Source organism: Leucoraja erinacea, chromosome 6 (assembly GCF_028641065.1).
Source record: "Leucoraja erinacea ecotype New England chromosome 6, Leri_hhj_1, whole genome shotgun sequence".
NCBI lineage: Eukaryota > Metazoa > Chordata > Chondrichthyes > Rajiformes > Rajidae > Leucoraja > Leucoraja erinaceus.
In genome coordinates, this window is record NC_073382.1 from 42,288,896 (window position 1) to 42,301,630 (window position 12,735).

The following is a 12,735-nucleotide window of genomic DNA, read 5'->3' on the forward strand; positions in this document are numbered from 1 at the left end:
TATATATGGATTACTGGTTGGCGCAGACTTGGTGGGCCGAAGGGCCTGTCTCCGTGATATATCTCTTAAGTAAACTAAAAGGCATGTAACTACATCTAACTACATTAGATTAACTCAACTAATAGAGAAAGAATCACTAATTCTATTACATTATTAACCGTTTTACATCCATTGAAGAAAATGATTTAATTCTGCAGCTCTTGAACCCGATTTTGTTGAAAATCTCTGACGCTCTGTCTTACTTCTATTAAAGACAGTTCCCGGCATTCTATTTATTCACTGGGATTCTGTCTAAAAAGGGTACAAGAACAGAGAGATCTGGGGATGTATGTGCATTGTTCAGTTGGAAAAAAAAATTTAAAAAGCACAAGGGATCCTGGGCTATGGTTGGAGAGACAGTCTCCAGAATTGAGATGAAGCTTTGACTCAATTTCTGTGATTCTGAGGTGACTGATGAAGCCAATGTAGGAACCACAGACTAACCCACAGGCTGTCTGGTAGGGTGCTGGGCTGTTGAGTGCTGAGGAATGGCCTTGATGTTGTCAGTGTCATCAGAATATTCCTTCTCCATGTTCAGTAATCATGGGCCAGGAATTCCAAGGTAGTAGTGGGTTTGTTGCTTTTTTTTTCCAAGGAGGTTTTTGAGTTCCTCTTTCATTTTGTTTTCATTATTCACTTGTGATCTCTTTTGTGGCACAGTTTGGAACAGTGTATTTCACAGGAGACTGAGGTCAGGCATGGGAACAACATGTATTGCTCAGCTAGGCCAACTATACATTCAAAAGATTCGCAGGCTGAATCAGCATTTTACTACCCATCCCTAATTGCCCTTGAGAATGTGGTGGTGAATTACATTTTTGCACCACCCAAGTCCGTGGGAGTGTGGGCATGCATACAATAGTGTTATAGAGAAATGTATAACCTCGGTACCTAGGGCAAAGTCCTGGAGACCAGGATTTAAAGTCCACTGTCACATATGGTGATAAATTCAAATTAAAAATTGGAATGAAAAAGTCGAACAATAACCATGAAAACCATCCTTGATTGTTGTAAAGACACATCTGGTTCATTAATGTCCATTCAGGGGGAGGAAATCTGCCATATTTCTCTGGACCGGCCCACATGTGCCTCCGGACCCACAGTAATGTGGTTGACTCCAATAGGAAAGGAAGGTGAAGCATAGAACCGAATAAGGGAATTAGGGTGGGCCGAGGGGAACAGTGGGGAGAGGGGAACAATGGGAAGAGTGTGTAGGTGAGAGACAGTTAGAATGGATGGGGAAGAGTAAAGAAACTGGGTGTAGGGCAGATGTGGTTGGGGTTGGAAAGAAGATTGTGTGTGAGAGGGCCAGGATATGTTAGGAAAGAGAAAGGGGCAGAGGGGTAGAAGTCATCTGAAATTAGAGAATATCACGCCGTTGGGTTGTAGGTGACCCAAGTAGAATATGAAGTGCTTTTCCCCAAGTTTGGGTTTGGCCTCACTCTGGAAGTGGAGGAGGCCAAGGACAAACAGGTCAATGCGTGAATAAGAAGATACATTAAAATGGCCAGCTGTTGGGAGCTTCAGATGGTGGACAGAATGCAGGTACTGGGCAAAGCGGTCACCTAGTCCACACCCGGTCTCCCCACTGTACAGGAAGCCACATAAAGGGCACATAAAGGGCACTCAATTCAGCTGCCTGCTACAGAATTGACTTCATGGAAGGAAACGGAGTGGTGGTCGAAGATTGTTTTTCCAGAATGGAGGCCTGTGACTAGCGGTGTGCCTCATGGTTCAGTGCTGGGCCAATTGCTGTTGTGGTTTATATCAACGATCTAGATGAGAATGTGGAAAGCATGATTAGTAAGATTGCAGATGACACAAAAGTAGGTGGTAACATGATTCAAAAAGTACAGCACATAAATCAAGAACCAGAGGATATAGGTTTAAGGTGAGAACATAAATACTTAATAGGAACCTGAGGGCCAGCTTTTGCACTGCCAAGGCAGGATCAATATCAACATTTAAAAGACATTTGGACAGGTACATGAATAGGAAAGGTTTAGAGGGATATGTGCCAAATGCTGGCCACTGGGATCAATAAATTAATCTATTTACATGGATACAGACATAGTGTTTTTCCTGTGGGAGGAGCGTCCGGGGGGGGTGATGATTGGCAGTCACCGAGGTACATTGTTGAGTAGTGTGACAGCCGCAGGGAAGAAGCTGTTCCTGGATCTGCTGGTCCGGCAACGGAGAGACCTGTAGCGCCTCCGGGATGGTAGGAGGGTAAACAGTCCATGGTTGGGGTGAGAGCAGTCCTTGGCGATGCCGAGCGCCCTTCGCAGGCAACGCTTGCTTTGGACAGACTCAATGGAGGGGAGCGAGGAACCGGTGATGCGTTGGGCAATTTTCACCACCCTCTGCAGTGCTTTCCAGTCGGAGACAGAGCAGTTGCCATACCATACTGTGATACAGTTGGTAAGGATGCTCTCGATGGTGCAGCAGTAGAAGTTCACCAGGATCTGAGGAGACAGATGGACCTTCTTCAGTCTCCTCAGGAAGAAGAGACGCTGGTGAGCCTTCTTGACCAGAGTTGAGGTATTGTGGGTCCAAGAGAGGTCATCGGAGATGTTGACCCCCAGGAACCTGAAGCTGGAAACACGTTCCACCTCCGTCCTGTTGATGTGGATGGGGGTGTGCGTGCCGCCCCTAGACTTCCTGAAGTCTACAATGAGCTCCTTGGTCTTGGAGTTAAGGGCCAGGTTGTTGTCAGCGCACCATGCTGCTAGGAGCTGGACCTCCTCCCTATAGGCCGACTCATCGTTGTTGCTGATGAGGCCAATCACCGTTGTATCATCTGCATACTTGATGATGGTGTTAGTACCATGTACAGGTGTGCAGTCGTAGGTGAAGAGGGAGTAGAGGAGGGGGCTCAGCCCACAGCCCTGTGGAACGCCGGTGTTCAGGGTGAGGGTTGAAGAGGTGTGCTTGTCTAACCTAACAGACTGGGGTCTGTTGGTTAGAAAGTCCAGTATCCAGTTGCAGAGGGAGGGGTCGATGCCCAGGTCACTGAGTTTGGTGATCAGTTTAGAGGGTATAATGTTGTTGAATGCCGAGCTGTAATCGATGAACAGCATTCTTACGTAAGTGTCTCTGTTGTCGAGGTGGGAGAGGGCGGAGTGAAGTGCCGTTGAGATGGCATCCTCCGTACTCCTGTTCTTGTGGTAGGCAAACTGATAGGGATCCAATGTGGGGGGTAGGCAGCCTTTGAGGTGTGCCAGGACCAGCCTCTCAAAGCACTTGGTGATGATGGGGAGTAAGTGCAACTGGGCGGAAGTCGTTGAGGCTTGCCGCAGTGGAGTGTTTTGGCACCGGCACGATGGAGGTGGTTTTAAGGCACGTGGGGACAACTGCTTGGGCAAGTGACAGGTTGAAGATGTCAGTCCAGACGTTTGTCAGCTGCGCAGCACAGGCCCTGAGAACGCGCCCGGGGATGCCGTCAGGGCCAGCAGCCTTACGTGCATTAGTCCTACTCAGTGCCACGTACACGTCGTAGGGGGTGAGTGTGAGGGGTTGGTGATCAGCAGGGAGCACAGCCTTGATGGCTGTCAGCATGGACAGGTTGGGCTGAAGTGTCTTGTTTCCATTCTGTATGACTCTGTGACTAGGTGCAAATGAATGGCCCCGATGTTGTCAGTGGCATCAGAATATTCCTTCTCCATGTTCAGTAATCATGGGCCAGGAATTCCCAGGTAGTAGTGCATTTGTTGCTTTTTTTCCAAGGAGGTTTTGAGTTCCTCTTTCATAATGTTTTCATTATTCACTTGTGATCTCTTTTGTGGCACAGTTTGGAACAGTGTATTTCACAGGAGACTGAGGTCAAGCATGGGAACAACATGTTTTGCTCAGCTAAGCCAACTATTCATTCAAAAGATGTGGATTCACAGGCTGAATCAGCAATTTACTACCCATCCCCAATTGCCCTTGAGAATGTGGTGGTGAATTACATTTTTGAACCATCCAAGTCCTTGGGAGTGTGGGTATGCATACGATAGCGTTATAGAGAAATTTATAACCTCGGTACCTAGGCCAAAGTCCTGGAGACCAGGATTTAAAGTCCACTATGGTGATAAATTCAAATTAAAAATTGGAATGAAAAAGTCAAACAATAACCATGAAAACCATTCTTGATTGTTGTAAAGACACATCTGGTTCATTAACGTCAATTAGGGAGAGGATAGAAGGAGGTATAGGCTCGGTAAACAAATCACAGAGAAGGTCAATGTCAAATTAGACTATTTCATTATCCCAACACATATTAAAAATGTTCTCACAGCATTGTCACACTTCATCAAAATGTAGAAGATCCATTTAAAGGACAAATAGAAAGCAAACCTCCATCGACAAGTTACAGTCTGCAGTCTGAAGAAGGGTCTCAACCAAAACGACACCCATTCCTTCACTCCAGAGATTATGCCCGTCCCGCTGAGTTACGCCAGCATTTTGTGTCTGTCTGCAGATGATTGTTGTATTTATGCACATTGGGATTCTCAGCTCCAGGTCATCATCAACGTATACACTGAAGCAAATGAAAAGATGGGCCTTTCAGTCAGCATTTAGAAGATTCAGATTCAGATTCAATATTTATTATCATTGTGCAGTGTACAGTACAGAGACACCGAAACACAGTTAGCATCTCACCCAGAAGAGCGAACATAGAACAATGAACAGCAGAATATAAATATGTACATACATTAGTGCGATTTTTCTGGGGGAGGGAGTGTCCGGGGGGGGGTGACTGGCAATCACCAAGGTGTAGTGTTAAGCAAGTTAACAGCCGCAGGGAAGAAGCTGTTCTTGAACCTACTGGTCCGGCAACGGAGAGACCTGTAGCGCCCCCCGGATGGTAGGAGGGTAAACAGTCTGTGGTTGGGGTGAGAGCAGTTCTTGACGATGCTGCGCGCCCTTCGCAGACAACGCTTGCTCTGGACAGACTCAATGGAGGGGAGTGAGGAACCGGTGATGCGTTGGGCAGTTTTCACCACCCTCTGCAGTGCTTTCCGGTCGGAGACAGAGCAGTTGCCATACCATACTGTGATACAGTTGGTAAGGATGCTCTCGATCGTGCAGCGGTAGAAGTTCACCAGAATCTGAGGAGACAAATGGACCTTTTTAGTCTCCTCAGGAGACGCTGGTGAGCCTTCTTGACCAGTGTTGAGGTATTGTGGGTCCAAGAGAGGTCATCAGAGATGTTGACCCCCAGAAACCTGAAGCTGGAAACACGTTCCACCTCCGCCAGTTAATATGGATGGGGGTGTGCGTGACACCCCTAGACCTTCTGAAGTCTATAATGAGCTCCTTGGTCTTCTTGGAGTTAAGAGCCAGGTTGTTGTCAGACCACCATGCTGCTAGGAGCTGGACCTCCTCCCTATAGGTTGACTCATCCTTGTTGCTGATGAGGCCAATCACCGTTGTATCATCTGCATACTTGATGATGGTGTTGGAAACATGTACAGGTGTGCAGTCGAGGGTGAAGAGGGAGTAGAGGAGGGGGCTCAGCACACAGCCCTGTGGAACGCCGGTGTTCAGGGTGGGGATTGAAGGGGTGTGCTTGTCTGACCTAACAGTTAGTTAGAATGTCCAGTATCCAGTTGCAGAGGGAGGGGTCGATGCCCAGGTCGCTGAGTTTGCGATCAGTTTTGAGGGGATAATGGTGTTAAATGCTGAGCTATAGTCGATGAACAACATTCTCACATGTACATTGATTCTCTAACAACCTGCTGATGCTATACACCACCCTAAATAAAGGATGGCAGTGAGATCCTGGAAATATGGATTGCTTCCCGTGTCTTGGCAGTCATTTCAACAAAGTCTATCAATGATGAAATGTATTATGTCTTCAGTAGGCCAGCATTAGCTGAGACATTAATTTCCACTAGTGGGGAGAACGCAGGAGAATGGGGTTAGGAGAGAGATCAGCCATGATTGAATGACGTAGTTGACTTGATGGGCTGAATGGCCTATTCCTTATGAATATTTGATGTTTTTTGCAAAACTCTTGCAAAACCCTTCTCTCTTCTCAAAGTTAAGACTGCACATAAAATACATTATAGTTCACCGAGCCGCTAATCTCCACCGTTGGACTAAAGAAGCAAGTCATCCATGGGCCAGCCAGCATAATTTGATCCACAATGGTTTTCATCCGAAACCTTGGGCTGGTGCATCTTGCCCACCACTCCTGAGCTTCTTACTTGCAATGTTGCTACAATGCTCTGCACCACTGGCAGTCTCAGTAATTCTCCTGAACACCGCCACTAAGCAGTCTCACTTTCAACAAATTCATGGCACGTGGGTAGAATCAGTATGAGCTTGTGGCCATCTTTGTAGCCCTCACATACAGCAATGACATTTTGGAAGGCATACTTATCAAAACGTTATTTATGTCGACAGGCTATGCTGACATCCGAGTTTCCTTTACATCATGCAAAGATGTTGCAATGTGAGAATAACACAGGAGTCATTTGTACATCCTTCTTAAATATTAGCATAGAATTAAAGGGCATAGGTTTAAAGTGAGAATGGAAAGTTTTAATAGGAACCTGAAGGATAACTTGTCAACACAGAATTGGTACTTATATAGAACAAGCTGCCAGTGGGTGAAGCAGATACAATAACAATATTTATAAGTCATTTGGTCGGGTACCTGGTGTGACATCAGGGATGGTGTTGGGTTCAGCAGTGACCGCACTGACAATATATCTCTAAACTCTAAATTAATTGTTTTATACTCTACACAGATGCTGCCTGACGTTGAGGATCATCAGCATTTACTGGTGCAAATTCCAATATGCTCTTTTGTAATTAGTAAATGGATCTTAAACTAAATATCTTAAATTTTGTAATAAGTAGATGTGTCTATCTTATACTGTAACTGCTTTTATGCAACCAATCACATAACCTCCTCCCACCTCTCACCCTCCCACACTCACAAGTCCCAGACGGAACCAAAAATGCCATTCATTCCTTGGCTTTCACTTAGCCAAAAGCCTCCCATTCCTGATCTGCCTTCATCTGCCCAACCATCATCTTCAATGATCGAGGCAATCCCAAACCCCACCCCAACCCAACTCTTCCACTTTCAGAATGCCCACTCTCTGCAATCCTCTCAATTATCTTCTTCCAACTTGCCTTATGGTAAAGTATAATTCTACTTGTTAAGTATGTCACAGCTGATGTAACACTTTTTTCTCTCCAAGAATAAACTTCATTCAGAATAAAAAATGGATACCAAAACACACCGTGGAAAAAATTCTTCAAATATTCTCAGTATCAGTACATTCAACAGTGGCTCATTTATCTTTTAAAAAACACCCTTGCCATTCATGTGGTCCCTTGAGGTGTTATCCCTTCTCTTGTTTGAGGGGTGTCCTAACCAGACTCACCAAACTTTAGTGAGTCCCTCGGCACAAAGTCCTGCAGTCTGGGATGGGCCAGTTCCCTGATGGACATCCGATATGCCGGTTGGCCAATAAGTTACAGGCAGACCAAAAAATTACTTTCACCGAGTTGAAGATCTTCCAGCAGCTCTTGATGTCCATCTTTGAAAGTGTCCCTGGGAACTGCACATAAATCAGAAAGTCCTCCGTTAGTGAGCTGCCCGGGATGAGCTGTGATAAGGACCATTGCATCATTCTCCAGATCCTCTTTGCAAATCCACACTATGCAAAGAGGTAGACAATCATCTCCTCTCCATGGCAGCCGTCCCAAGGGCAACATGCATTAGTAATAAGATTTAGACAGTACAAGAAGGATCTGATTGGGTTGACCCCTCTCAGGGCAAGCCAAGCGAGATCTTGGTGCTTGTTGGTGAGTTCTGCCGATAAGGCATTTCGCCAGACAAACTGGGCAGTCTACTCAGGGGACCATGCCACTAAGTCCAATCAGTCCTTATCCTGCAGGGCTTTCTGTGCTGACCACTGACTAATGGACTTGTGGTAAAAGGTGTCAGTCTGGAAGAATTTTTCCACCAAGGACAGGCGGTGCAGCAAAGTCCAGCTGACTGGCACATTGTGTGGCATTGTTCCAGGCCCATCCTTTACAACACCAGGAACAGGTAGAACCTCACCAGGTAATGACACTTGGTGCCCATGTGCTTTGGCTCTACACACAGTCTGATAGAGCCACACACATGAAGGTGGCCATAAGGATGAGACTGATCTTGGTGGCTTTGCCTCAGCTGCTGACTTGTACATCATGACCCATTGGACCCACTCCATCATTGATCCCCAGTTGAACTGGAAGACAGCTTGGGTGATTGCTGAGGCAGAGGAGGGGGGTACCGCCCACAACTGTGCCAAGTACTGCAGCCCGAGAGCGCCTCACATCTGATGACCAAATTTCTCCTAGTTATCGAGAGCATGCCAATTCCACATTCCCCATTTTTGTTTGGCCATGACGATCCTGCTTTAGCCATATTCTCGTTGCGCTCTCCAGCCCCTCCGAACAAGACTTGGTGGTGAAGGAGACGGAAGATCTGACGGGCCGGTTACTGGAGAGCATGGCCTCAGTCTTCCTGTTGTTAATTCTGGCTCCAGATGCCAACTCAGCATGGTTGCAGACACCATGTTCTCATCTCGCAGGTGGATTTAGCAAAAGGTTCTGTATAGCACACAAACGAGACAGGCAAGAGTCGACAACCCTGTCCGACTCCAAACCCAATTGGGGAGCTATCAAGAGTCAAGTGGACCTGACAATGTTTCCCCCTCTACTCTTAAGCTTTGTGCCAAACAGCTGGCACCGTACAGACATTTCTAACAAGTCCCTGCAAACATGTACTGTTCCTGCCTGCTTCAAAGTCTCCACTATTGTCCCTGTAACCAAAAAGGCAAGGATTACTTGTCTTAATGACTACAGGCCTGTCACACTGACCCCTGTAGTCATGAAGACACTTGAAAGGCTTGTGCTGGCCAAGCTGAAAAATATCACAAACTCCCCGCTGGACCGTCTGCAGTTTGCATATCGGGCCAATAGATCTGTGGATGATGCAGTCAACCTGGGCCTGCACTTCATCCTACAGCACCTAGACCACCAGGGGACCTATGCGAGGATCCTGTTTGTTGATTTTAGCTCTGCATTCAACACCATTGTGCCAGAGCTAATACACTCCAAACTTTCCGAGTTGACTGTGCCTGAACCCCTTTGTCAGTGGATCACCAACTTCCTGACAGACAGGAAGCAGCATGTGAGGCTGGGAAAGCACATCTCGGACAAACAAACACTCAGCATAGGAGCACCGCAAGGCTGCGTACTCTCTTCTCTCCTCTACTCTCTCTTCACCAATGACTGCACCTCCACTGACACCTCTGTCAAGCTTCTCAAGTTTGCGGACGTCGCAACCTTGATTGGACTGATCCAGGATGGGGAGGAATCTGCCTACAGACAGGAAGTGACACAGCTGGCATCCTGGTGCTGTAGCAACAACCTAGAGCTCAATGCTCTTAAGACAGTGAAATTGCTTGTAGACTTTAGGAGAGCTCCCTCTCCCCTCACCCCACTCACCATCAACAACGCCACAGTCACATCTGTGGAGTCTTTTACGTTCCTGGGAACCATCATCTCCAAGGACCTTAAGTGGGGGGCTACCATCGACTCCACAGTCAAAAAGGCACAACAGAGGATGTTCTTCCTGCGGCAGCTGAGGAAGCACAATCTGTCACAGGCAATTATGGTCCAATTCTACATGGCCATCGTAGAGTCTGTTCTACCCTTCTCCATCATGGTCTGGTTTGGGTCAGCCACCAAGCACAACACATGGAGGCTGCAGCGAATCGTCCGATCAGCAGCGAAGATTATTGGCTGCAACCTTCCCTCCATTGATGAACTGTACATTGCAAGGGCCAGGAAGCGAGCGGGCAAGATCATCTCTGACCCTTCTCACCCTGGCCACAAACTCTTTGAATCACTTCCCTCTGGAAGGCGACTCCGGACTGTCAAAGCTGCCACAGCCAGATATAAAAACAGTTTTTATCCACGATTCGTGGTGGCTCTAAAAATAGTGGATGCATTGGTGATCATTTTCAATGTTCAATAGATTCAGGATCAGTTCCTGTGGATTGTAGCTAATGTTATCCCACTTTTCAAGAAAGGAGCGAGAGAGAAAACGGGGAATTACAGAAAAGAAGCTTTTACTGTCCTCCTTTATATACCTGGCCAGCTTCCCTTCGTACTTCTTCGTAATCTTTTCAGCCCGTATTGCCCGTTTTGTTTCCTTCTGCTATCCTATGAAAGTTTCCCCAATCCTCTGGCTACCGCCTACTCTTTGCTGTGTTATACATCTTTTCTTTTAGTTTTATTCTATCCCTAACTTCTCTTGTCAGCCACAGTTGCCTCCTACTCCCCTTAGAATCTTTCTTCCTTTTTGGAATGAAATGAACCTGCGTCTTCCGGATTATGCCCAGAAATTCCTGCCATTGCTGTTCCACCATCATTCCTGCTAGGATTCTTTTTCCAGTCTACCTTGGCCAGCTCCCCTCTCATGACTTCATAGTCCCCTTTGTTCAACTGCATCACTGACACTTCTAATTTAACCTTCTCGTTCACAAATTGCAGATTAAAACTAATCATATTATGATCACTACCTCCAAGCGGTTCCTTTACCTCGAGTTCTCATATCAAATCTGGTTCATTGGACAACACTAAATCCAGAATTATCTTTTCTCTGGTCGGCTCCATTACAAGCTGCTCTAAGAATCCATCTCGGAGGCATTCTACAAACTCTCTTTCTAGGGGTCCTGAACCAACCTGATTTTCCCTGTCTACCTGCATATTGAAATCCCCCATCACCACAGTGGCATTACCTTTGTTACATGCCAGTTTTAACTCCTGCTGCAACTTACACCCTACATCCAGGCTACTATTTAGGGGTCTGTGGGTAACACCAATTAGTGTCTTCTTGCCTTTACAATTCCTCAACTCAATCCACAGTGACTCTACCTCATCAGTCCCTATGTCTTCCCTCGCAAGGGACTGAATTTTATCCCTCACCAGCAGAGCTACCCCCCCTCCTCTGCCCATCTGCCTGTCCTTTCTGTAGGATGTATAACCCTGAATATTAAGTTCACAGGCCCGATTCTCCTGCAGTCATGTCTCAGTAATCCACACAATGTCATATCTATCAACTTCTAACTGAGCCTCAAGCTCATCTACTTTACTTCTTATACTTCGTGCATTCATATACAACACTTTTAATTCCTTACGCATCTCACCTTTCACATCGATTCCTATTACACTTGGCCATACTCTCCTATCCCTTTGTGAGCTTCCTTTCCCATTAATTCTGGGGTCATTAACCATCCCTTTACTCTCTTTCCCTTTAACTCCGTCCTCGACTATCCCATTAGACACCCCACCCCCCTTATTCAGTTTAAAAGCACCTGTGTAGCAGTGGCTTCCTCATTCACAGACCACAGACTGTTCGTATTGGTGTATATGTGTCAGCCTCGATAACAATCAGCACGGGAGCACCTCAAGGCTGCGTGCTCAGCCCCCTGCTATACTCACTCTATACTCATGACTGCATAGCCGGTCATAGTGCGAACTCCATCATCAAGTTCGCTGACGACACCACTGTTGTGGGACGTATCACTGACGGGGATGAGTCAGAGTATAGAAGAGAGATCGACCGACTGACCAAATGGCGCCAACACAATAACCTGGCCCTCAACACCAGCAAAACCAAGGCACTGATTGTGGACTTTGGAAGGGGTAGGATGGGGACCCACGGTCCCGTTTATATCAACGGGTCGATGGTGGAAAGGGTCAAGAGCTTCAAATTCGTGCACATCTCTGAAGATCTCTCCTAGTCCGAGAACAACCTGATGCAATTATAAAGAAAGCACATCAGCGCCTCTACTTCCTGAGAAGATTACGGAGAGTCGGTATGTCAAGGACTCTCTCTAACATCCACAGATGCACAGTAGAGAGCATGCTGACCGGTTGCATTGTGGCTTGGTTCGGCAACTTGAACGCCCAGGAGCAGAAAAGACTACAAAAAGTAGTAAACACTGCCCAGTCCATCATCGGCTCTGACCTCCCTACCATCGAGGGGATATATCACAGTCGCTGCCTCAAAAAGGCTGGCAGCATCATCAAGGACTCACACCATCCGGGCCACACACTCATCTCCCCGCTACCTTCATGTAGAAGTTACAGGAGCCTGAAGACTGCAACGTCCAGGTTCAGAAATAGCTACTTCCCCACAGCCATCAGGTTATTAAACTCGGCTCGGACAAAACTCTGAACATTAATAGACCATTATCTGTTTATTTGCACTTTATCTGTTTATTTATTCATGTGTGTATATATTTATGTAATGGTATATCGACACACTGATCTGTTCTGTATTCATGCCTACTATATTCTATTGTGCTGAAGCAAAGCAAGAATTTCATTGTCCTATCTGGGACACATGACAATAAACTCTCTTGAATCTCTTGAATCTTGAATCAAATCCTTCTCATCCTCTTCAAATGATGGTCAGATTTTGTAAAATATTAAGATAAAATTGAACAGTCGAGAGCAAAGCGTTCCTGTTTAAATGTGCGAAGGCAGCCTTTTGATATTAAAATAATGGAATTTAAGCAATATTTTCGGTGGTTTAAAAGAAGTAGAGCAATATGATCGCTCATCTAAACTTACAGTACAAGAAGCCATCCCTGCTTATCCAGAAATAGTAACATTTGCAGCTATGATAAT

General features: G+C 46.2%; 1 long non-coding RNA gene across 1 annotated transcript; it reads right to left on the reverse strand.

The window, feature by feature from the left end:
• Positions 1 to 869: 869 nt before the first annotated feature.
• Positions 870 to 8,163, reverse strand: LOC129698009 (uncharacterized). The gene is made up of 3 exons (XR_008723607.1): positions 7,425 to 8,163; positions 4,378 to 4,561; positions 870 to 1,814 (listed from the first exon to the last, which is right to left on the reverse strand). It is a non-coding gene; the product is annotated as an uncharacterized LOC129698009 (long non-coding RNA).
• Between the last annotated feature and the right edge of the window lie 4,572 nt (positions 8,164 to 12,735).